The sequence below is a fragment of the Myotis nattereri genome (assembly GCF_964212035.1).
Source record: "Myotis nattereri genome assembly, contig: HAP1_SCAFFOLD_159, whole genome shotgun sequence".
Taxonomy (NCBI): domain Eukaryota; kingdom Metazoa; phylum Chordata; class Mammalia; order Chiroptera; family Vespertilionidae; genus Myotis; species Myotis nattereri.
In genome coordinates this window covers 46,092-69,739 of record NW_027669630.1, presented here as the reverse complement: position 1 = coordinate 69,739, position 23,648 = coordinate 46,092, and the positions used below count along the sequence as shown (strand labels likewise).

Sequence of the window (23,648 nt, the reverse complement as noted above, 5' to 3'; positions counted from 1 at the left end):
TCTTTAAAGAGGGGATTAGATTAAATTGAGGCAGTTCTAGTGGGACCCTTAGCCCATCTCACTGAAGTCCTTATAAGAAGAGGAATGTTGGGGCCCTGCCTCAGTAGGTCCGGGGGTTCCCAAAGGTGTGGATGGAGTCGGCGATGAAGGAATGACACAGAGGCAGCATTCAGGTGATCATCATGTCCAGGTTCTCTTTTTATTGTCCTGTTACATCTATATTTATACTATTTGATCCTAAAAGCATGCCTCTATAAGCTTTTTTTTGCCAAGGAGAGCATGGGGTCTGTTTATTGGGGGGTCAGTCAAAGGGGGAGCTGGCTAGGGTGGGGTAGGGCAGCTACTTGTCTGGCCCCCAGAAACCCAACTTGTGTCCAAAGCCTCGACCACTTTGAAGCCAAAGTCTTCCTCCACCTTTATCTGCATGGGGGCCAGCTCCAGAGACAGCGGGACTCACGCCTGGCCCCCTTCCGGTGGCACTCGCCGCCTCTTCCAACCCCTGGGCCCCTCGCCAGGGGCCAGGCTGCTGGCTTCTGCAGGCGCTGGCGTCCTCCTGGGCGGGGACAGCCCCTCTTTCTCTGGAGGCTGGTTCTCAGCGTTGCCTGGGGTGGGGGCATCTGTGCCCTGGCTGCCCTCATCCTCCAGTAAGATGGTGAACTGGCTGGCCCAGTAGTTGTCACCGTAGGAGTCCAGCACCTTCATGAGGAACCTCCTCTCCTGCTGGAGTCTCCATGTTATCCTCTATATCTGATGGAGCCTGTTCAGGACCCACTCCTTCGCCTGCTCAATCTCCCTGCAGCGCCTGGTACTTCCTGCGATTAAGTTCCCTTTGGCGCCGCTGTTGCCAGCCTCAGGCTGCCTCCTCCTCTTCCTCTAGCTCCTGGAGGCTGGAGCTGCCCAGACCCCCAGACAGGAACTCCACTTCGGTCTCAAGCTCGCTCTCCAGGATGTGACCACCTTCAGCGGAGGCAGCGCCAGCTCCCAGCCAGGAGGTGCTGAGAACTCCTCAAAGCCCACGGCTGCCATGGACCCCTCTCTCTGCCCCAGCTCCATTTCTCCCTGGCTCCAGGCGCAGAACTTCCAACCTTGCAAGCCTCTAGTTTAAAGTGGCTTGCAAAACTACAGCCCATTGGATTTCAGCCAGGCACCCAGGCCCGGCTGCTAAGCCTCCTGTGAGTTGTAGTTCTCTATTTCCAGCTTGCCTCCCTGCCCCACCCCCACCCCAGTCCCAACTGAAAGGCCCTGCTGGCTGGACTAACCCTGTGGCCAGGCATCTGAGTCACCTCGGGTCTTTATTCCTGCCCCGACACCACGCCATCTGGCCATGGAGACTCTCCTCTTGGGAGGCCCCTGGGTCTCCTTCTGGGTCTCCTTCTCGGGCCTGGCTGCATCGCCCCCGAACCGGATGGCGTGCCCCAACTGCTACACAGCCCCGGGCCCTGGGTCTCCTCAGCCTGGGCACCGGATCGTGTTCCCCAGCTGCAACGCAGCTCTGGGTCCTGGGTCTCCTCAGCCTGGGCACTGGATTTCTGACCCAGCAGCGATGCAGCCCCAGCACCTGGGTCGCCTTCTGGGTCTCTTGCTGGGGCCTGGCTGCTTCGCCCCTGGGGTCCAAATGGTGTCCCCAGGCAGCTATGCAGCCTGGCCTCTGGCCCCGCCTCTGGGTGTTCTCCCATCACTGGTGATCAGTGATCTGAGAAGCCACGCTGGGCAGGGAAGAGGCAGACATCTGCCTCTTCCCTGCCCCACCCAGTTTCTCCGATTACTGGCCCAGGGCCAGCAAAGGTGGCCAGGTCCTCCTATCACAGAAGCCAGCAAAGGCAGCCTGGCTTCTCTGAGCAAAAGCAGCTTGGTTCTCTGGCTCTTGGCTGCCACTGGGTTTCCAATTGCAGTCAGGGCAGGCGGCTTCTTCCCTCCTTCCCCTTTCGCCTCCTAGCATTGCACCTATGTATGCAAATTAACTGCCATCTTTGTTGGCAGTTAACCTCCAACTTGGCTGGCAGTTAATTTGCATATCGCCCTGATTAGCCAATGGGAAGGGTAGCGGTCGTACGCCAATTACCATATTTCTCTTTTATTAGATAGGATAGATATGTGCGACCAATTTGGCATGTCCTGCCCAATAGAATATTACCATTCACGGATGATATCTTGCCACTATTAGAATACCAGTGGCCAGGTGCATGGATTCGTGCATGTTGAAAGGAAATTAATTAGAAGAAATACCATAATACTGCTATTTGCCCTTTCTCTATAATAGCAGTGTCAATCAAATGCAGATTGACAATGACAAATTGAAACACACTCATGCAATTGGCGGCAGTAAGAGCTTCATATGTATCACACATGCACGAGTCAACTTAGCCATATAAATATATATATATATATATACATATATATATATATATATATGGAATAAACTTGCTTAATTAGACCTGCAATCAGATTTAGCTAAACTTTTTTCAAGCCATTGAATCACCTTAACTTCTCCTCCAGGTAATTGTCAGCAACACAGCAGTAAATATCAACACAAAGCACATTATTATTGTAGTTCATGTGGGGAGACCAACGGCTAAAATATTTAACTGAAGCAATGTTTGACTTTATTCTGCACAGTGAGAAAACCTGAAGTCATTTTCAAGTTCCACCATTTCTTCCTTCTTTTCAGTCAGGTCAAGTTTCTAAGCTTGCAAAATCTCGGTTTTCAGGCTAATAATAGGATACCTCTGAGTCTACCAACTATCTACACCAGAGCTTTGAGTAAGTGGCAGGGCTTCGCAGGGTGACGCCCACTGCCCCATCTGTGATTAGAGGAGGCTTTTGTGGAGCCCACCCAGAAACAGCAGGCTGGGCCTGGCTAGGTGCCTTCTGTACCACATGCTCACATGACCAGCGCCTGTGCATGAGCCCACTGTGCCCCCACTCAGCACACCAGGGCCTGGTTGCATGCACCAGTGAGCAAGCACCTTGCCTGGACTCAGCAGGCTCTGCACCACCTGCTCCTTCACAGCACCAGTCTCAGAGCCAGGGGGCATCCAGAGTCAGGCTGTGTTGGGAGACTGAGGGGCTCCTGGGGGCAGCGCGCTTCCTCTCAGTTCCACTAGGGGGCCTTCAGCTGCAGGGCGCCTGAGGATTCACAGGGCTCCCCAGGGCCTTTGCACCAGGAAGGACAGGGCAAGCAGGATCATCCAGGAGGCTTTTAGCTTCACCTCGGTGCAGGAAAGTGGTGATACCCAGGACACAAGGGCACAGGAGGTTCAGAGGGCAGCTTTGGGGCTGGAGTGGGAGGACTTCATGCAGGTGGGGGAGGCTGAGACCCTGGAGCGGAGGTTGGACACAGGCCAGGATGTTGGGCTTGATCTTCAGTGCAGGAAAGAGGAGGACTGGGTGGCTGCAGAGCAGTGTGTGCAGGGAGAGGAGAGTGAGGTGCAGCAGGGAACCCAGAGTGAGGAGCAAGGGGAAGACAAGGAGGGCCTGTGGGAGGAGTTCCAAGCACAGGCTCAGTTTATCCTGTGGACAGAGGGCCTTCTGCAGGTGGTGCCATGGCAGGCCAAGTGGGCAGGTGAGGAGGTTTTCCCAGATCTACAGGTGGGGAGGCAGGAGGAGGTGGTGAGTGAAGAGCTGAGGCTGGAGGCACACGCTCCAGGTGACCCGCAAGGGAGTGACCACCAGGAGGAGGGGTGGATGGAGGAGCAATTAATTGCAGGGGAGCAGTTTGTCCTGCAGGGGGAGGGGAAGTGCACCATGGAGGCAGTGGAACAGGTGGGAGAGGTGGAGCCTCAGTCCAAGGCCAAAGCAAAGCCAGAAGAAGAGGAGCCAGTGCAGCAGGAGCAGTCCCAGTCAGGGCCCAGGGCCAAGTTAACCTGGTCCCCTCTGGAGGTGCTCCAGGCCCTTCAATTGGAGATGGAGCCCATGAACGAGCAAGCCAGCAGGGCCTTCTCTCGGCTCAGGTGCAGGACTCAGCAGATGCTCAAGCCCTATTTCAAACGGAGAAGCCTCAATATCCGGCGCATCCCTGGGTTCTGGCTCACAGCTGTATCCTTGAGGGTAGAGGAGCAGGATCACAAGGAGCATGGGACAGTGCAGGAGAACGGTGTAAGCGGGGATGGTTCCCATAGAAAAGAACATTGAGGACAATCTAGGGGCAATGCATCCCGGTCTGGCCCAGGATCCTGGAGACACCCTCTGTCTTGTACAGGCACCATAGAAGCATTACCAGGGTGTCCAGGGGCAGAGCTCCAACGCAGAGGCACCATACACCAGAGGCTGATGCCCACAGACAGGGCTGTGTTGCACGGGCTGTTCTGGGACTAACACTGCCCTACAGGCCATCTGTATGTCCAGTTCCTCAGTCAGAAGCATGAATGTGTGATGTGTAACCTGTCAAACCCTCAGCACAACACAGTCTGGTGGGCATCAGGGTCTGTCAGGAAACAGAGTGGTGCTGTGCCCCTTTCTGCCCTTGATGGAGAAGGAGTGGCCTTAAGGGAAGGAGAGGCTAGGCCAGGCTGCTCTTTCTAGCTGGTCCATGCCCAGCTCCCAAGGTGCAGGTTGCTTGACCCACAGCAGTTTGTCAACCACCCAGAGTTGTCGGCAATGATCAGGGTCCAAGGTGAAAACATCCTTGGTCACATGATCAATTTGAAGGTCAGTCTACCTGCTCCAGGGAGTGGTGGAGGGCAGGTGGGTAAGTGGCCTGTCCCTGAAAACAGGTACAGGCTGGAGTCCTGGGCAGCGATTTCACTCCCTGGATCCACTTTCCTTCTGCAGGTGAGGGAAGTCAGGCATCCCTGGGGTTGGTGCACCATTAGCCTGTACTTCTGCAGCAACCCCTACTTCCGCAACCATGTGATTGTGAAGAAGTATCTCATCACTCTCACAAGTAACAGGAGGCTCCCTGTATGGGCTGCAGCTGGTGGTGGGCAGGGATGGAAGGCCATGTGCCCAGCTTCACATACCCCTCTCCTGCAGGATACAGGGTGTCCAGTGCCACTCCGATTCAGTGGTACCAGCATTGTGAATGAGAAGCCTACAGCCACAGGCTCCAGGACAACAGCGCCAGCTTCTTCTACTGGTTCTCTGACAACAGCGTGGCAGGATCTGGCAGGATTGCTGAGGTTGGATCACTGGCCATGCCAGCATGCAGCTTCCTGTGTCCACCTGCTGCTTGCAATTCTATTCAGGTCCCTATGGTCTCCTGTTTGCCCTACCAGATCATCAGCAAGGACCTGTGGCTCAATCCCCTGGAGAACTATGAGAGGAAGATGGTCCCCAGAGTGGACAGGGCGGGTGAGGAGGGGCTGCCTGGGCTCTCCCCTGGTGTGCTGCCAGGTTCCTGGGCCATTACTTTTCTCTCACAGGGACACCTGGATGCTGGGAAGGATACAGCCTGTGACCCCCGGACCTCAGGATGTGTGCCTGAGACAGGAACTACCAGCACAACAAGTGCAGTGCAATTCCAGATCAGGCAGGGGGGCTTAGGCAGGGGGAGAGAGTGTGCATGTCCATTGTCACTCAGAGTCAAAGCAGATTACCTCAGCCCCTCCTCTGAACTCTCCCTCTGGGCCACCCACAGCACCTTCAGGCCTTTCCACCTGCCCCTCAACAGGGGCTGCCATGACATGTTCTTCCTATACTCCTTTCCACAGGTGTCTGTGAATCTTCCTCATGCTGAGGCCTAGGCTGCTGCGCTGCCACACCACATTGCCCTGTTGCTGCTCACCACCATCTCCTATTTCCCCAAGGTCTCCTCTTCCTCCTGGGGCCAGTGGGATCGGCCTGCTCCTTATCAGTATCTTAGGGGGCAAAGTGTGGGCCACAGAGCTGGAGGAATCCTTGTTTTGCAGCCTTGTCAGAGGTTCTTCAATCCTTTTATCCATTTAGGTTTTCCAAGGAGAATACCTCATTTGTTTACCCTCCCTAACTGGAAAACAGGGCAGCATGCCATGACGAAATAACACACTGCTTCATTTTGTATGCAGTTCACTTCAAACACTTTATGCACTTATGGTCATAGACACCCTGGGAAATTTAGGGCCATGAATATAACTCACCATCCAAACAGATTGCTTTTATGTGTTTGTCATAAAATCAGACAAGAAATCCCATTTGCAGAACACTTTCTTCTGAAAATTTTTGGTAATGTTAGTGTTTAAGTTTTTACAAAAAGTAATATATATGTCTCTTTCTTTTTTTCTACTGACTTCCCCCTGGCCTCCCCTATTCCTAGTCACTTGTTCTCGTCACCCACTCCCAGTGTCTTTCCTCTGTTGGTCTGTTGGTTGTGCTTATATTCTGAATATTTTAACAATACAATATGTAAAATTTAAACATTTAAGTGTATTGTAATTTAAATCAGCACTTATGAAACAACCTGGTATAATTCAAAACTTGCCTCCAATCCTGAAACTTCATAATGGTACCTACAATTCTTGATGCCTCCCCCAAACCTACCATTTCCTTTTAGTCACCTTAAATAACAGAAGCCACATTCTTTACAATAAAATTTTGTCGGTACCTTATCATTTTTAATTTCAGTCTCTAATTCTTCTGTCACAGGGGCTTCCCCCCTGGCTCCCCAAGTGCCCAATCAGGTGAGTTACTGTACTGCATGAATCACTCTCTCTTGTGTACATGGTGTATCCTGTGATCACCGCCAGCACCACACTCAGAACCTCTTACAGGAGTGTCCCATCAGCTGCTGGAGTAATTGCCGTGCCCCCATCATATCCATCTCTTGTGTGGCTGTAATAATCATCACAGGGACTGGACCACCATAAGTCAGAGGGGGCCTTCGTGCTGGTGGTGCCCATTTTTTTACTGGGATGTTGATCTTCCTTTTGTTTAATTGGATGAGTGCAGTATGAATTTTGGAGAATAGGTCCTCATCGGATATAACATTGGCAAATATCTTCTCCCAGGCAGTGGACTTCCTTGTTTTGTTGTTGTTGTTGTTCTTGTATTTGTTGGCTTCTTCTTCTCTGCAAAAGTGTTTTAATTTGACTTCATCCCATTTGTTTCTTTTCTCCTCAGTTTCCAATGCCCTAGGAGCTGTATCAGTAAAGGCATTGCTGAGACAGATGCCTGCTATTTTGCTGCCTATGGATTCTTCTAAGATTTTCATGGTTACCCACTTATGTTTAAGTCTTTTATTCATTTCCAGTTTATACTTGTGTATGGTGTAAGTTGGTGGTCTAGATTAACTTTTTTGCATGTATGTATGCTATATGTCCAACACCAATTATTATTATGTTTTTATTTTGGCTTTGTAATATCTTCAATGAAACAAAATAAAATTTCCTCTGTTAATTGAGTCATGCTTTCTCTAAATCTGGCCTTTAAAAAAATCCCCTGGGGCACAATCCCATCCATTCTTTGATTTTCCTTCCACTGATCCCAAACCTCGGCTGTAGTCTGCATCCTTTCAAAGGAAAAAAGCAGACACTGAGTCCTCAGAGCCACCCACTGCACGCTCCTGCCCTTGGGAGGTGCAGCGCCCATCCCCATCTCGACCTTGGCTGCCAGGGAGAGTCAAAGCCTGAGAATCAAAGTGGCAGCATATCATTGCCTTCTCTGGCCTGTCTCCAGCAGCACAAAACCAGTCCTCCCAGCCAGTGCTCTGGGGACAGACCGTCAGGGCGATGTGGTGGCGCTGTCCCCTGGCAGCCGAGCATCCCAGGCTTCTCTTTGGGCAGGCCTGGGCCAGGGCCTTCGGGGATCTCTCTGTCCATGGTATAAAACCGAGTGAGATCAGACACAATGTTATCTATGATTGGCTTGGTAAGGTCTCCACTAAATACGTGCCACCATGGCTTCTCAGCCTTAGCCTCGGCGGGCACCTGGACCCCATAGACCTGCAGGGCCAGGTGGAGCACTGCCTCGGCTATGTGCTGAGCCTGGAACCGGACGCACAGGCCCCCCCCCCCTCGTAGCTGTCCCGCAGCAGGGCCCAGGCAGTGATGGAGATGGGGGTCCGTTGCCAGCTGTAAGGATTCAGCCAGTTCTTGAGAGAAATCAGGTAGTGGAGCAGGTACCTGTGTGGGTACGGAAAGGAGACTTGGAAGCGCAGTACCCGCAGCACAAGGAGCTCGCACTGCACAATGCTGTCCCGGATCACCCAGAATCGGGAGTCCAGCTCCAAGGGCTCGCTGCCCAGGTGGAAGTACCTGTTGGACACGTTGATGATGTCGCGGGTTAGCAGGGGCTGTTCTTCCACTTTGCCAGCCACGTAAAGGGCAGACATGGCGACCAAGTAGGGGTCATAGGCTTCCACGTTGATCTCGCAGAAGAACTTACAGTAAATGGCACAGGCGGTGGCGAGGGGAACGGACTGCATCCCTAGCTTGACACCTGCCTCCATGATGAACCTTGTCACTTGTAAGTGCACCCTCGCCTGGGGTGTGGGCCACCCCTTGGTGCCCGGCGCCTCATCCTCCTCTCTGCAGCTGTCCAGGCTAAGTTCCTACATGGGACCCAGCCCAGAGGCCCCAGACCTTGTGGGAAGGGCAATAGTCTCTCTGCCTGTGATAGCCTAGTCTTAGCCCAGTGCACAGCCACCCTGCCTCGCCCAGCCCCGCCAGGCCCCACCCTGCCTCGCGGCCTCACCTGTCCCACCCCGCCTAGGCCTGATTGCCATCCAGGTTCCAACACCAATTATTGAAGACACTGTATGACTCCATTCTATGCTTTTGCCACCTTTGTCAAATATTAATTGAGTATAATGGTTAGGGTAGACTTCTATGTTCTCTGTTCTGTCCCATTGGTCTTTATGTCTGCTTTAGTGCCAGTAACAGGCAGTTCTGAGAATGGTGGCTTTGTAATATAGCTTGATATCTGGTATGGTTATCCCTCCAACTTTGTTCTTCTTTGTCCAGATTGCGGTTAACTCTTTGGGGTCTTTTTTTAAATCCATAGGAATTTTTGGAAACTTTCTTCTAGGTCTGTGAGATACGCCATTGATATTTTAATGGGGAATACCTTAAAACTGTACATTGCTTTGGGTACTATGAACATTTTTAATGATGTTGATTGTACCAATCCATGAATATGGTATGTTCTTCTATTTGCTTTAGTCTTCCTCTATCACTTTTTTTCAATTTCCTGTAGTTTTCCAAGAACAGCTTTTTACCCCCTTAGTTAAGTTTATTCCTAGGTTCCTTAAATTTTTGTTGCACTGCTAAATGGCATTTTTGTTTGTTTGTTTCTATTTCTGAGTTCATTATCCGTGTATCAAAAAGCCATAGAATTCTGGGTGTTAATTTTGTACCCTGCTACATTGCCAAATTCATTTGTTAAATCTCCTAGTTTTTTTGATGGAGTCTTTAGGTATTTCTATGGACAATACCATGCCATCTGCGAATTATGACAGTTTTACTTCTTCTTTTCCACTTAGCATGCCTTGTTTGACTTCTTCTTGTCTGACTGCATTGCCTAGCACTACCAGTACTCTGTCGAACAGAAATGGTGAGAGTGGGCATCCCTGTCTTGTTCCTCTTCTTAGAGTAATTGTTTTTGCCTATTGAGTATGATGTCTGTAGGTTTGTCAAATAAGGCTTTTATTATGTTGAAGTATGATCCCTCTATGCCCTGTTTGCTTAGAGTTTTTCTCAAAATTGGGTGTTGGATTTTGTCAAATGCTTTTTCTGCATCACTTTATATGACTATGTGGATTTTTACTCTCAGTTTGTTTATGTGATGTATCATGTTTATTGATTTTCTGATATTGTACCATCCTTGCATCCTTGAGAAAAATCCTACTTGGCCATGGTGTATGATCTTTCTGATATACTGCTGGATCTGATTTGCTAAGATTTTGTTGAGGATTCTGGCATCTTTGTTCATGAGGGATATTGGCCTGTAAGTCTCTTTCATTGTGTTGTCTTTACCTGGTTTTGGTATTAGGGTGATACTGGCTCATAGAATGATCTTGAAAGTGTTCCTTCCTCTTGGATTCTTGTAGAAGTGTAAGCAGGATAGGTTTTAGGTCTTTGTTGAGTTTTTGGTAAAACTCCCCTGTGAAGCTGTCTGACCCTGGCTTTTGTTTGCTGGTAGCTTTTTGATGACTGCTCTAATTTCTTCCATAGTTATTGGCCTTTTGAGATGTTTTGATTCTTCCTGATTGAGTTTTGGAATGTTGTATTTTTCTAGGAACATGTCGATTTCCTACGGGTTGTCTAGTTTGTTGGAGTTGAGTTGTCCATAGTATTTTTTAACAATCATTTATATTTCTGTGGGGGTCTGTTGTTATTTCGCCTCTATCATTTCTGATTTTGTTTATATGGGTCCTCTCTCTCTGCTTCTTGGTGAGCCTGGCTAGAGGTTTGTCAATCTTGTTTATCCTTTCAAAGAACCAGCTCTTGGTTTCATTGATATTCTGTATTTTTTTGGTCTCTATGTCATTTTTTTCTGCTCTAATCTTTATTATCTCCTTCCTTCTGCTCACTCTGGGGTTTTCATGTTGCTCTCTTTCTAGTTCTTTGAGTTGTAGAGTTAGATGATTTACTACCATTTTTCTTGTTTTTTGAGATAGGCCTGTAGAGCTATACACTTCCCTCACAGGACTGCTTTCATTGTGTCCCATAGGTTTTTGATTGTTGTGTTTTCATTGTCATTAGTTTCCAGGATGTTTTTCATTTCTTCTTTGATCTCATTGGTAACCAATCAATATTGAATAACATGCTATTCAGCTTCCAGTGTTTGAGTATTTTGGATGGTTTTTATTGTAGTTTATTTCTAATATTATGCCATTGTGGTCTGAGAAGATGCTTTCAATCTTCTTGAATTTGGGTAGACTTTGTGACACAATACGTGGTCTACTTTTGAAAATGTCCTATGAGCACTTCAGAAGAACATATATTCCCTGGATTTGCGGTGAAATGTTCTGAAGATGTCAATTAAGTCCATCTGATCTAGTGAGTCATTTAGGATTGCTGGTTCTTTGCCAATTGTTTGTCTAGAGGATTTATCCAGTGATGTCAGTGGTGTATTAAAGTCCCTTACTATGATTGTATTGTTGTCGATCTCTCCCTTGATGTCTTCCAGGAGCTTTTTTTTATGTATTTGGGAACTCCTGCATTGGGTGGATATATGTTTATCAGGGTTATAGCCTCTTGTATTGATCCCTTTAGTATTATGAAGTGGCCTTCTTTATCTCTTGTTATGGCCTTCACTTTGAGGTCTATTTTGTCCGATATAAGTATTGCTACCACAGCTGTTTTTTTTTTTTTTTCTTTCATTTCCGTTTGCCTGAAAGATATTTTTCCATCCCTTCACTTTCAGTCTCTGTGAGTCCATTCTTCTGAGGAGGGTCTCTTGTAGACAGCACATATATGGGTCATTGTTTTTTATCCATTCAGCCACTTGATGTCTTTTGATTGGAGCATTTAGTCCATGTACATTTAAAGTTATTATTGAAAGGTACTTGTTTGTAGGCATTTCTATTTTTTGTGCCTGTTTTCTTTCTTAGCTTTGTCTTTCTTCTTTTTTTCACCAGTCCTTTTAGCATTTTTAGCATTGCTGGCTTGGTGGTGATAAACTCCCTTAGCCTTTTTTTGTCTGTGAAGCTTCTTATTTCCCCTTCAATTCTGAATGATAGCCTTGCTGGATATAGTATTCTTGGATTCAGTCCTTTGCTTTGCATCACTTTGTTAATTTCCATCCATTCTTTTCTGGCCTGATGTGTTTCTGTTGAGAAATCATTTGATAATCTAATGGGAGATCACTTGTATGTAACTTTCAGTCTCTCTCTTGTAGCCTTTAAGATTCTCTCTATGTCCTGAACATTTGCCATGGTGATTATGATGAGTCTTGATGTGGGTCTTTTTGGGTTCACATTGTTTGGAACTCTGTGCTTGTGTGACTTTTTTCTTCCCCACCTGAGGGAAGTTTTCGGATATTATTTCTTCCAATAGGTTTTCTAACCCTTGTTCCTCTTTCTGTTGTTCAGGAACCCCTATTATTCGCATGTTGTTTCGTTTCATGTTGTTCCATTGTTCCCTTAGGCTCTCCTCCTGTCTTTGAATTTTTTTTCTCCAATTGCAGTTCAGTTTGGGTGTGTTTTGCCTCCCTGTCTTCTAAGTCGCTAATTCAGTCCTCTGCTTCTCCTAGTCTAGTATAGAAACTTTCAATGGTGTTTTTTATTAGAGCTATAACAGTCTTCATTTCTTCTTGGTTCTTCCATAATTTATTGATTTTTTTCATTCGTTTCTTTTTGATTCTTATATAAGTTGATGGTTTTTTTCTTCTGTTTCTTCTATGTTCTTGATAAGTTGTTTATTTTTTCCTCCATCTGGTTTATGGATTCTAGCACCCTTAATCTGAATTCTTTGTCTGTCAAGCTGCATGCCTCTGTTTCACTTAGCTGCTTTTCTGGTGAGTCCTCCTTTTCTTTCCTTTGGGGGTTTCTTTGTCTACCCATGTTTGATCTCACCGACATATCTAGATGTTGAGTCATTCAGGAGCTGCTCCTTGGGTGGCAGTGGCTCCTCGAGTTGTGGTTGCTCCTCAAGCAGTTGTGGTAGCAGCTGCTCCTCAGTTGGCAGCCGCTCCTCTGGTGGGTGCTGTTCACAGCTGTGGTGGTTCCTCTGCCTGGTGCGGGGAAGCTTCACACGCAGCTGCCGTTCCTCAGACGAACGATGTGCTGATCACGAGGTATCTGTTCTTTGGATGGGGGTGGGCTACACACGCAGCTGCTACTCCTTGAACTGGGGCGGACTGCTCACATGGCTGCTGATCCTTCGATGGGGGCTGGATGCACGCTGCTGTTGTTCCTCTGATGTGGTGTGCTGCTTGTTGGGCTACTGCTCCTAGGACTTGGACAGGTTGATTGCAAGTCTTTTGCTCCTCAGACAGGAATGGGCTGCTTGCAAGGCTGCTGATCTTTGGACGGGCGTGAGCTGCACGCGTGGCTGCTCCTCCTCGGATGGGGATGCGCCACTCACCCGTCTGCTGCTCGTCAGACAGGTGCAGGCTGTTGTGGCTCTGCTCCTCGGACCAGTGCGTGCTGTGTAGGACTGCCGCTCCTCAGACGTGGGCGGTCTGCTCGTGTCGCTGCTGCTCCTTGGACAGGGTTGGGCTGCTGCTCCTCCAATGGGGCATGGCCACTCACAGAACTGTTGCTTTTCAATGGGGGTGGGCTGCCCATACAGCCTCTGTTCCTTGGATTGGGCAGAGTGCTCGTGTGGCTGCTGCTGCTTGGACGATTCCAAGATGCTTGTGCAGCTGCTGCTCCTCAGACTACTGCAGGGTGTGCGCAGCTGCTGCTCCTCGGATGGGGGCGGGCTTCACAGGGCTGCTTTTCCTCAGATGTAGGAAGATTGCTCCAGTGGCTGCTCTTCCTTGGACAAGTCAGACTGCTCACATGGTTGCTGCTCCTCAGAAGGGGAAGCAGGCCGCTCACACAGCTGCTGCTCTGTGGACGGGGCAGGTCACATGAGGCTGCTGCCCTTAGGCTCGAGGTAGGCTGCTCATAGGGCTGATGTTTCCTGGACAAGTGCGTGCCACTCACGTGACTGCTGCTCCCGTGGTTGAAAAAATAATGTGAAAAGAAGTAGGAAATAAAGGAATAAACAAAAAAAAAAAAAGAGAACAAAGAAAAATGCAAGAAAAAAGCTAACAAATTATAATAATAATAATAATATTAAAATGAAAAATTGAAATGTCATTCCTTAGGTTGGCTTAAGATCCCAGGTTTCAGAAATGTCTGTGCTTTTTGTTGTTGTTGTTGTTGTTGTTGTTTTTGTTGTCATTGCTGGGACTGAAAGCCCTGCTATAGGCCAGACCCTGATAAGTCCCAGGGACTAATCATATTATTTTAATCCTTCATCTCATTCAGGGTGGAATCTGGATGTGGCTGTTCTCCTTGCCTGGGGCCTGGACGGAGGAATTATAGCCTCAGTAGAAAATGGTTGCCCAAGTCCTAGGCTCAGGGGTGACTCAAAACTCAATTTACTGCCACTTCTCCTGGCACACCTTCTCTTCCCAGCCTCTCCCCAGATTCCACTTGTCCTCACCTTCTCCCGCTCTTCAGCACAGGTGAGTGTCTGTATCCGAAATGTCCTATGAACAGGGTTCAGTGAAAACAAACAAACAAACTCCAGCCACAGAAACGGGGAAGGCTGAGTTTCTGTAAGCTCCTCTTTTACGGGCACGGCATGGTCTGGTCAACACTTCAGGCTGCCCCTTTAGGCTCAGTCCTCCGTAATTATGGAAACCAGATCTCAAATCTCTCTGCACCAACAGTCCCGCGGATCTCTTTTCCACAGTCAGGAGCTGTGCCTGTCCCAAGAGTCGCGGCTGTGTGCTGCGTGGTCTCCCTCCTACCCTCTGGGCTCAGAGGTGTGGCAAACTTTCCTGCCCAGATCCCTGGTTTTTACCTTACCAGAGGAACTCTGCCCTTCCCTGCTGCAAACTGTCTCACCACCTGAGTGTACTTCGCCAATTCGGGGTGGGTGTTACTAGTTTCAGCTGCTCACTCCATTTGCTCCAGGACAAGCCCTGGGACGCTTCTGCTTATTCCGCCACAATCTTGGCTTCTCGAGATTTATTTTTTCAAATATAATTATTGATCCCCTAGTTTCCCCCCCGCCTTTGCCTGAAAAATATTTTCTCTCCTTCCACTTTCAGTCCGTGTGAGTCCCTTATTATGAGGTGGGTTTATCATGGACTGCATACATATGGGTCTTGTTTTATTATAATTTTAGCCATCCTATATCTTTTGAATGGAGTGTTTATTTCATTTAGGTTTAAGGTTATTTTGATAGGTACTGATTTGTTGCCACTTTTTTCTTTATGCCTGTTTTTCTTCTGTCTCTTCTATTCCTTCTTTTTAAAACTTTCTGTTTAGCATTTCTTGCATTGATGGTTTCGTAGTGAAACATTCCCTTAGATTTTTTTTTCTGTGAAGAAACTGAATTCCTCTATAGTTTTGAATAATAGCCTTGCTGGATAAGTATTCTTGTATTCAGTCCCTTGTTTTGCATCACTTTGTATATTTCCTTTCATTCCCTTCTGGCCTGATGTGTTTCTGTTAAAAATCATTTGATAATCTAACAGGAGAGCGTTTGTAGGTGACTCTCTCTCTCTCTCTCTCTTGCAGCCTTTAAGGTTCTGTTTGTGTCGTTATTGTTTGCCATTATAATTACAATGTGTCTTGGTATAGGTCTTACTGGGTTCATCTTGTTTGGGACTGTCTGTGCTTGTGTGACTTTTTCTTCCCAAGATCAGGAAGGTTTTGTGATTATTTCTTCTAATAGGTTTCCTAATCCTTGTTCCTCATCTTGTCCCTCTGACACATTATACACATGTTACTTTGTTTCATGTAGTCCCCAGTCTCCCTTAAGATATCCACCTGCTTTTTATTTTTTCTCTCCAATTGCTGTTCAGATTGTGTTGTTCAGGGTTGTTACTCTGCCTTGTCTCCTAAATCGCTGATTTAATCCTTTGCTAATTCTAGTCTACTATTGAAACCTTCCATCGTATATTCTATTGTAGCTATTATCAATTTTTTTCATTTTCCTTGATTCTTATGTAAGTTGTGGATTTCCCATGCATCTGATATATAAACTGTATGACCCTTATTCTGAATTCCTTTTCGAACATATTGTATGCCTCCATTTAGTTGCGTTTCCCTTCTCGGCAATTCCTCCTTTTCTCTCCTTTGGGGGTGGTTTGTTTGTCTCCCCATTTTAGCTATCATTGCAGAACCTTTGGTGCCAGGGTGCGAGGGGCCAATGGCCACAGAGTGGATCGGCAATTCAGTTGTGCACTCCAAGTCTCACAGGAGGCAGTGGCGTTGGTGGGGGGCTGAAGTCCCGGTGTCCGTGGGCCTGCTGCTGCCATAAAAAGGTCTTTGGCCAGAGTGGCTCTAGGATCACAGGTGATGTCTGAGGCCCATCTGGGTGGAGGTGAGGCTGGGTTCCTAGTCATAGCAGCTCTCCCCTTCAAGATGGCTTGTTTTCTTAGAACCATATTTAACAAACAGTGTATAACATATAAATACTAAAGATTGTGCAAGAAGCCAATTAAAAATACAATGGAGAAAAAATCAGAACTATGTAAATACAGATTTTCAGTCATACTGGACATTTTTTTCTGTCATTTTAACTGAAGAAATAATAAAAGTAAGAAAACTGAGAGGGGGTAGAGGAGGAATAAAGTACCTAATCATTTTGAATGAATGATTGTTTGTTTTAAAAAATAGTTTATGTAAGCCGGGTGCACTGGAAAAAATGAAATAGATGTTGTCAAAACAAAAATGAAGTAACTGACACATTCTAAAAAGTAATCCACATTGCCCAGCAAGTATTGCTCAATGGTTGAGGATAGAATTGTGAACTAAGATGTCTCATCATCTATTCCTGGTCAGGACAAATTCCCAGGGTGCTGGCTGATTCACCAGTTTGACACATTTAAGGAAGCCGCTGATCAAAATATTTCTCTTTTATCTATGTTTCCAACTCTCTATCCCTTTCCCTTTCTCTCTCTCCAGAAAACCAAGAATAAGCCTATTAAAAGACAAGAATGGAATGTATCTGTTTTCCCCTGGAATGTGAGACATTTTAGTGCTTATTACTAGAGGTCTTTGGAGGACTTTTATTAACCAACATATATGGTTCTGTGTTGAATACCTCAATGGAATATTGGTAATAATGAAGTGTTTCATACTTACCATGGAAAAGGACTCTATCATTTTTGAAGGAAATGCTTGGTTTGGAAGAAGAATTTGAGGTAGATCTTGATTTTAGTTGCAATAATTAGTAGGTTTCTAACAGTTGTTCACTTGTTCAGGTTAAATGTTATGTAATGTTCATATTATGTGTACTCATTTTAGTCTGTGGATGGAAAAACAATTGAAGTAGACTACACCAAGAAACCATCTTTTCAAAGTGGGGGTGGGCAGAGGGCACCACTTCCATAAAGAAATAGAGGTGATGTAAGAAGTCTGAGAAGTGGAAGAGGAGGAAGTAAGAGAAGGAAAAGGACATCCCTCAGGTGGAAAACACTTAGGTAATATTTCAAAATCTAGGGATGGTAGGAGATCTGACTTAGGTAAACATATATTACAATATGAAAATGAGGTATCATAGACTTCTGTAGCTGAAGCCTATGTGATCATATTGACTCCTATAAGTTCAATAAAAAGTGCAGAAATGGTCAGTAACTCAAATGTTTTTAAAAAATTAAAGAATAAAGATATGAGCATGAAACCATTATTTATATGAAAACAGTAACATTGAATGAAGAGATACACCTCAATTTCATTTATATCTTTAAAAGCAAAAGAAATGATACCATTCGTTAGATTGAGAATGTATACTGATGATCAGTATGATTTGTAATTGCTAAAGAGGCATAGCACTTATAATAATGAATGAAATATGTAATGTGTGAAACACTCCTAATCACCTTCTAGGGATAGGATTTAAACCTCAAGCTAAATTCAGTCTATTTTAGCATTACTGTTTGCCTCTAGTGACTTCAATATTTCTCCGAAGAACTCAATTCTATTGATATAATGTTAGTATGTTACACTTTGGGAACAAGAAGCTATGTAGGTTTAAAATGAAGATTCATACTTACTGAACTACTAAGAATCTGTTCTGAAAGTACACTTCTTTCGTCTCAAAAAAAGCACATCAGTTCACCTTAGAAAATTCCCATTGAAATAAAAGTTACTCTAACTATATAAACTTCAAAGACACACACTTCATTTAGAATTGGATTTGAAATACTAGCTTTGAGTATAGGAATGTGCAACCCTGTACTGTGTAAAATAATCTCTATTATTATTTTGATAAGAGGATCTTGTACCTATATTTGGTGTAGAGAACTTTCCATTTGGAAACTACATAAGGGAAATGTCTATAGTATTAAATAGATTCACCAAGGGGTTTCTGACTCAGGAAAAGGCTAAAAACCAATGATTCACCAAGTTTATTGGTCTTTCTTTCTTTCTTTCTTTCTTTCTTTCTTTCTTTCTTCTTTCTTGTATATGAGGAATATGAAACATGAATAAAAATGTTGATGAGCTATTTTCAGGGAAGTTGTCTTGTAATTAATTTATCTATTTACTTATTTTACTGACTATGAAAGGAAGGTATATTCAATTCAATATATCTGTAGCAGGAAAAGTTGGTTTCATATTAACCAGTTTTCCTAATTTCAAAGATTTAGTGTCCATTTGTGATAATTAGGTGTGTGACATTTCACGGGAAATTTCCTAAAGTGTTATTGCAGAGTTTGTGCAAGATGAAGGTGGATGTTCCTGTTTTTCCCACCGAGGTGATACTGAGAAGAGTTTGCCAGTTCATATTGGGCCACATATGAGGATGCTCTTAGTTCTTCTTTCCCATGACAAATTACAGAATTGGAAGATAAGCCTATTTTCTATTTAAAATTGATAAGAGTGATTTTTAATTATGTATTATTCAACATGTTTACTTTAAATACTATTAAAATAGAGTATAGTTTTCTGATCAAAGAATTATTTTATAAATGAACTGTAGGAATTATATGATAACATTCGTTAAATAACACTTTTTTGTAATGCATGTTTTGACTTTTTACATTTTAATTTTTAACTATGACGTTACACGTTTTAAAAGCTTTTATTGAGATGAAACTAATTTAAATACTAGTTGAGACTATTACCTTGTATCTTTAAAATAACTTCTTTCACTTACCATAACTGGATACTCTGCATTCAAATTCCGGTGTGTGTTTCTGTGTGTGTGTGTGTGTGTGTGTGTGTGTGTGTGTGTGTGTGTTGTTTTGTTTTTTGGCACATATATATAATGCTGCTTCAGTTCTTTCTCAGTTATCCAAACTGATTTTCAATAACTCTGAGCACTGTACTGAAGACATGTAAAGATAGAATTTTATCATTTTGGGCTAACCAGCATGCTTATGACCATCATCCTGTTTGGTAAAAATTTATACACAATAACCAGACTTGACCATTTAACAAATGTTGACCCTACTCAAGTAGAATGATGTTATTTATAACAAAGAGGATGGCAGACATAAAATTAATCTTCACAGCAGTGGCTCCATGGGTGGGTTTTCTTCTACTGAAAAGGGCTCCATCTTCAAGAAGTTGGGATCCTCCACCAACAAGACCTGCCCATTCTGTTCCAAGTCAAAGCATTACTGGGGTGGGAAGTCAAGGTAAATGGTACAGCCTTTCATGGATTAGAGTAATGAGCTGTTTTAAAAGGAATGCTGCACTTTAATTTCAGGAAGCCATGTGGAAAGTGAGTAGTGGATGGGCATCTGTACTGAACACTACCTTATTGTTTCATTGTTAGGAAATAATTCTTCATCTTCTGATTAGTGAGGTAAGAAGTAGATAACACCAGAGTGAGGAATGCATTCCTTTTAATCCATGTTGATACAGTGTCACTCTTTTTTATATTTATTTTTTTAATATTTTAAGAAAAATGGTTTTAGTGTCATAATGTTACATTCAATAAATGTTAATATTTCCAGAAAAACTATTTTAAATGTAATAATTTTACATGTAATAAGCATTACCATTCCCAGATTAACAATTTTAAATATAATAATACTGGAGACCCAGTGTACAAATTCTTGCATGGGAGGTGTCCGGCATGCACACCCCAATCGCCGGGTTGGCCATGGGGAGAGGATGCAGGTGTTTGGCTGGCTGGCCCCACCCCGATCGAGCGGGGGGTCAGATGGAGGAAGATGAAGGTCAGTGGAAGGGGCTGTGGGAAGCTTACTGGCCAGCGGGTCCTCGATCATTGAAGGGGGGTGGGGTGTTGGACAGAACAGTGTGGGACTGGCTAAAGGGTGCAGCTGGGGACAAATAGCTACACCGTCCCACCCCATGGTTGATCTCCTGGTCAAACTCCTGTTTGAAGGGACAATTTGCATATTAGGCTTTTATGATATAGTGTTACATGCAATAAAAATTAATATGTTAAGAAAAAAAATTAAATATATATTACCAAAACAGTGCAAACCTGTTTTATCACAAAAGTTGTAGAAATTACTAAATATCTGAAAATAATAGGATTCCTTCTATTATATTCTAAAACATTTTTTTTTTTACTCTGTCTCTGTTTTATTCATCTGTTTATTCTTTTATTTTTTGAAATATTTTTTACTGATTTCAGTGAGAAAGGGTGAGGGAGAGAGAGAGATAGCAACATCAATGATGAGTGAGAATCATTGATCCCCTGCCCGCTGCATGCTTCAAACTGGGACCAAGCCTACAACCCAGACATGTGTCTTTGGCCGGAATCAAACCTGAGACCCTTCAGTCTGGAGGCCAATAATGTATCCATAGTTCCTAACCAGCTAGGGATAATTTTTCTTTATGGATTAAAGTATTACATATGTGTCCTTATCCCCCATTGGTCCCCCTTGCCTCCTACTCATGTCATCACCCCCACTGGTGTCTGTGCCCATTAGTCAGGCTTATATGCATGTCTATAAGTCCTTTGGTTGATCTCTGCCCCTAACCCCACCTTCCCCTACCTTCCCTGCAGCAACATTTTGCAGCAAAGATTCAGGATCTGGAAAAGTGGATGAACTCAAATGAATACACCTAGACAACAATTACAAATTTAGAAGGCATGGGGGATACAGGTAAAGACATTTCTCTCTATTGGAGAGGCTCTCTGAAACCCAGGACCCATCTGCTTTTATTTACTTGAATACACATTTGCCCTTGAGCAAAACAAACAGGCATATCAATGGTAAAGTTTGGTAAACAATAAAAGTATTATCATGGTAGGAGGTTGCTTTCAGCCATTTTGTCAACAGCAGGGTAACAAAATGCTGGTTTTCAGCCATGCTGAATGTCAAAGTCCATTTGCCTTCTGTGGACTTCTCACATTGATATGTTAACTACTGTTGGTCTTTGCTCCAACATTTGCCCCTTTTTGCTTTCTTAATTAATTTAGAAAGGTGTATGCCATTTGCTGGGCTCACATCCTTTTAAGACTTTTCATTCTGCATCTTCAGACTGGAAGCAAACATAGAAGAACAAGAAAGAAAGACAATACTGGTTATTCTAAAAAGGAAATGTAGGGAGATTTGATGACAAGGATTGAGTTCTTTCATGTCCTTTTAAATATTATTGTCAGGTATTTAAGGAATTCATTCATAGTAGGATTCTTTGGGGGCCATTAGTTTTTTATGGATCATTTTCCCAGTCACTGTTAGCTTGTGACATGACAGCAATGATGTTCAAGTACTGGATGGTGGACAAATGGTGAGAAATGACAATGCAGGTCTGACCTTTTTTGGCTTTGTTATGGGGAACCTGCACCAATGCACAGCTGATGAGTGCTAGCATGGCAAGCCGTCTTCCCCATCCCCCATCTGGATGTTTCTCCTCTGACTCCTCAGCGTCTTTCTTGGGGCCACTGATATCTGTGGTTGGCGTAGTCTGGTCAGTTCCTCTCTCAGATTAAAGTTGCAGGAATTGGAGGAGTTTTCTGGAAATAACACAAGTATATCCTCCACCAAAGGTTTATAAAGGGACCCTTCTATAAACCAGACTTGGTATCTTCCCATTTAACTAGAGCATTTTCCTTTAGCTTATTCTTTCACTAGTGTCTTTCCATGGGTGTCTTGCCATCAGCATTACAAGGGAAAAATTCAAAGTAATTAAATGTAGTGTACTTGGTGTAGTGTATTTACAGGAGATTTCTTCACAATTCCCCCACTTTCGTTTTTCATGTTGGGATTTAGAGGCCCTTGTAGCAGATATAATATGCAAGGGGGACATTTCTTGATAATCTGTTTTGCCTGCTGTACAATATTTTGGCAGACTAGTGTAAAAGTTGATGAGATTCCCCTGGCCTGTTTAATAAAATAACTAACTGATAGGCATATTCATTTCCTTTTGTTAAAGGACCAGGACTTGTTCGAAGAGTATAGATAGGCATCAGTCACTGAGCCATTTAAATTGAGTAGTTGCAGTTCTGTTTACCAGGCTGGCAGCATAGGCAGATAAGAGATAATATTAAGAGGCTCTTGAAAATCCTGCAAGTCAGCCTTGATCGTTTCTAATTCGATTCATTTTTTTTTAAGTTTAGGAATAATTCAGTTTATCGTTCCCAGTATATTGTGAGAAGGGTACAATGTTCATCAAGAAACAGTTAATGGGGGAAAACACAAAAAAAGCAATGTCCAGGTACCAAGATTGCAGTGCTTACCACTAAGGAATTTAACATTAGTCAAAAAGTCTTGAAATCTCTTGTCAATAGCCCGATAATTAATTAAACTGCTATAAATATATTCTCCCTCGCCCCAAAACTTTTTATTCTAAAAATATTCAGTAAGAAAAGTTGAAATAATACAGTGAACACCTGTTTCATCTAAATCTAAGAGTTGTTAAGGTCTAGCCTGTTTGGCTCAGTGGATAGAGCATCGGCCTGCAGACTGGTCCTGCGTTTAATTCCAGTCAAGGGCACATACCCAGGTTGCGGGCTCAATCCCTAGTAGTGGGCATGCAGGAGGCAGCCAATCAATGATTCTCTTCTTACCATTGATGTTATTGATGTTCCTCTCTCTCTCTCTCCCTCTCCCTTCCTCCCTAAAATCAATAAAAAATGTTTTAAAAATAAACAAATAAATCTAACTGTGGTTACCATTATGCCATATCTGCTTATGTGGATGTGAGGGATTTGAGTGGGGGGTGCTGACTACCTGAAAATCCCCCACATCATGACTTCATCATGCATTTCCCCAAAATAAATATTCTCTCCTATACACCACAAAACCATCATCTTGCCTAAGAAAAAATTTTTCTAACATCGCCTAATATTCAGACCATTTGCAACTTTTTCAAATTTTCTCCAAAATGTTTTTTTAAGATAATTTTCTAGAACCAGGACTCAATCAAAGTTCACTCAAAATGGTGCAAAAAATATTGCATTGGGTGATGTCCTTTAGTCTCTTTTAACCTAGAATAGGCCCCACCTTTTTCCCCCCTCCATGACTCTTTTTTTTTTATTTTTACTACTGTTCTTTTTTTTTCTTTTTTTAAAAAAATTAATTACATCTTTATGGTTCAGATTATTACATTTGTTCCTCTTTTTTCCCCCCATAACTCCCCTCCACCCAGTTCCCACCCCACCCTCCTCCATCACTCCCCATCCACTGTCCTCATCCATAGGTGCGCGATTTTTGTCCAGTCTCTTCCCACATCCCCCTCACCCCTTTGCCCCCCAAGAATAGCCAGTCCACTCACTTTCTATGCCCCTGATTCTATTATAATCACCAGTTCATTCTGTTCATCAGATTATTCACTTTATTTTCAGATTCACTTGTTGATAGATGTGTATTTGGTGTTCAAAATTTGTATCTTTACCTTTTTCTTCTTCTTCCTCTTCTTAAAGGATACCTTTCAGCATTTCATAGAATCCTGGTTTGGTGGTGATGAACTCCTTTAGCTTTTTCTTATCTTTGAAGCTCTTTATCTGACCTTCAATTCTGAATGATAGCTTTGCTGGATAAAGTAATCTTGGTTGTAGGTTCTTGGCATTCATCACTTTGAAAATTTCTTGCCACTCCCTTCTGGACTGCAAAGTTTCTGTTGAGAAATCAGCTGACAGTTGTATGGGCACTCCCTTGTAGGTAACTGACTTTCTTTCTCTTGCCGCTTTTAAGATTCT

At 44.2% G+C, this 23,648-nt stretch overlaps 1 pseudogene across 1 annotated transcript; it reads right to left on the bottom strand.

Annotated features, from left to right (window-relative positions):
- Window positions 1-453: 453 nt before the first annotated feature.
- LOC308512568 (TCF3 fusion partner-like) lies at window positions 454-1,026 on the bottom strand (annotated as a pseudogene). Its single transcript has one exon. The product of its transcript is annotated as a TCF3 fusion partner-like (transcript).
- Window positions 1,027-23,648: the final 22,622 nt, after the last annotated feature.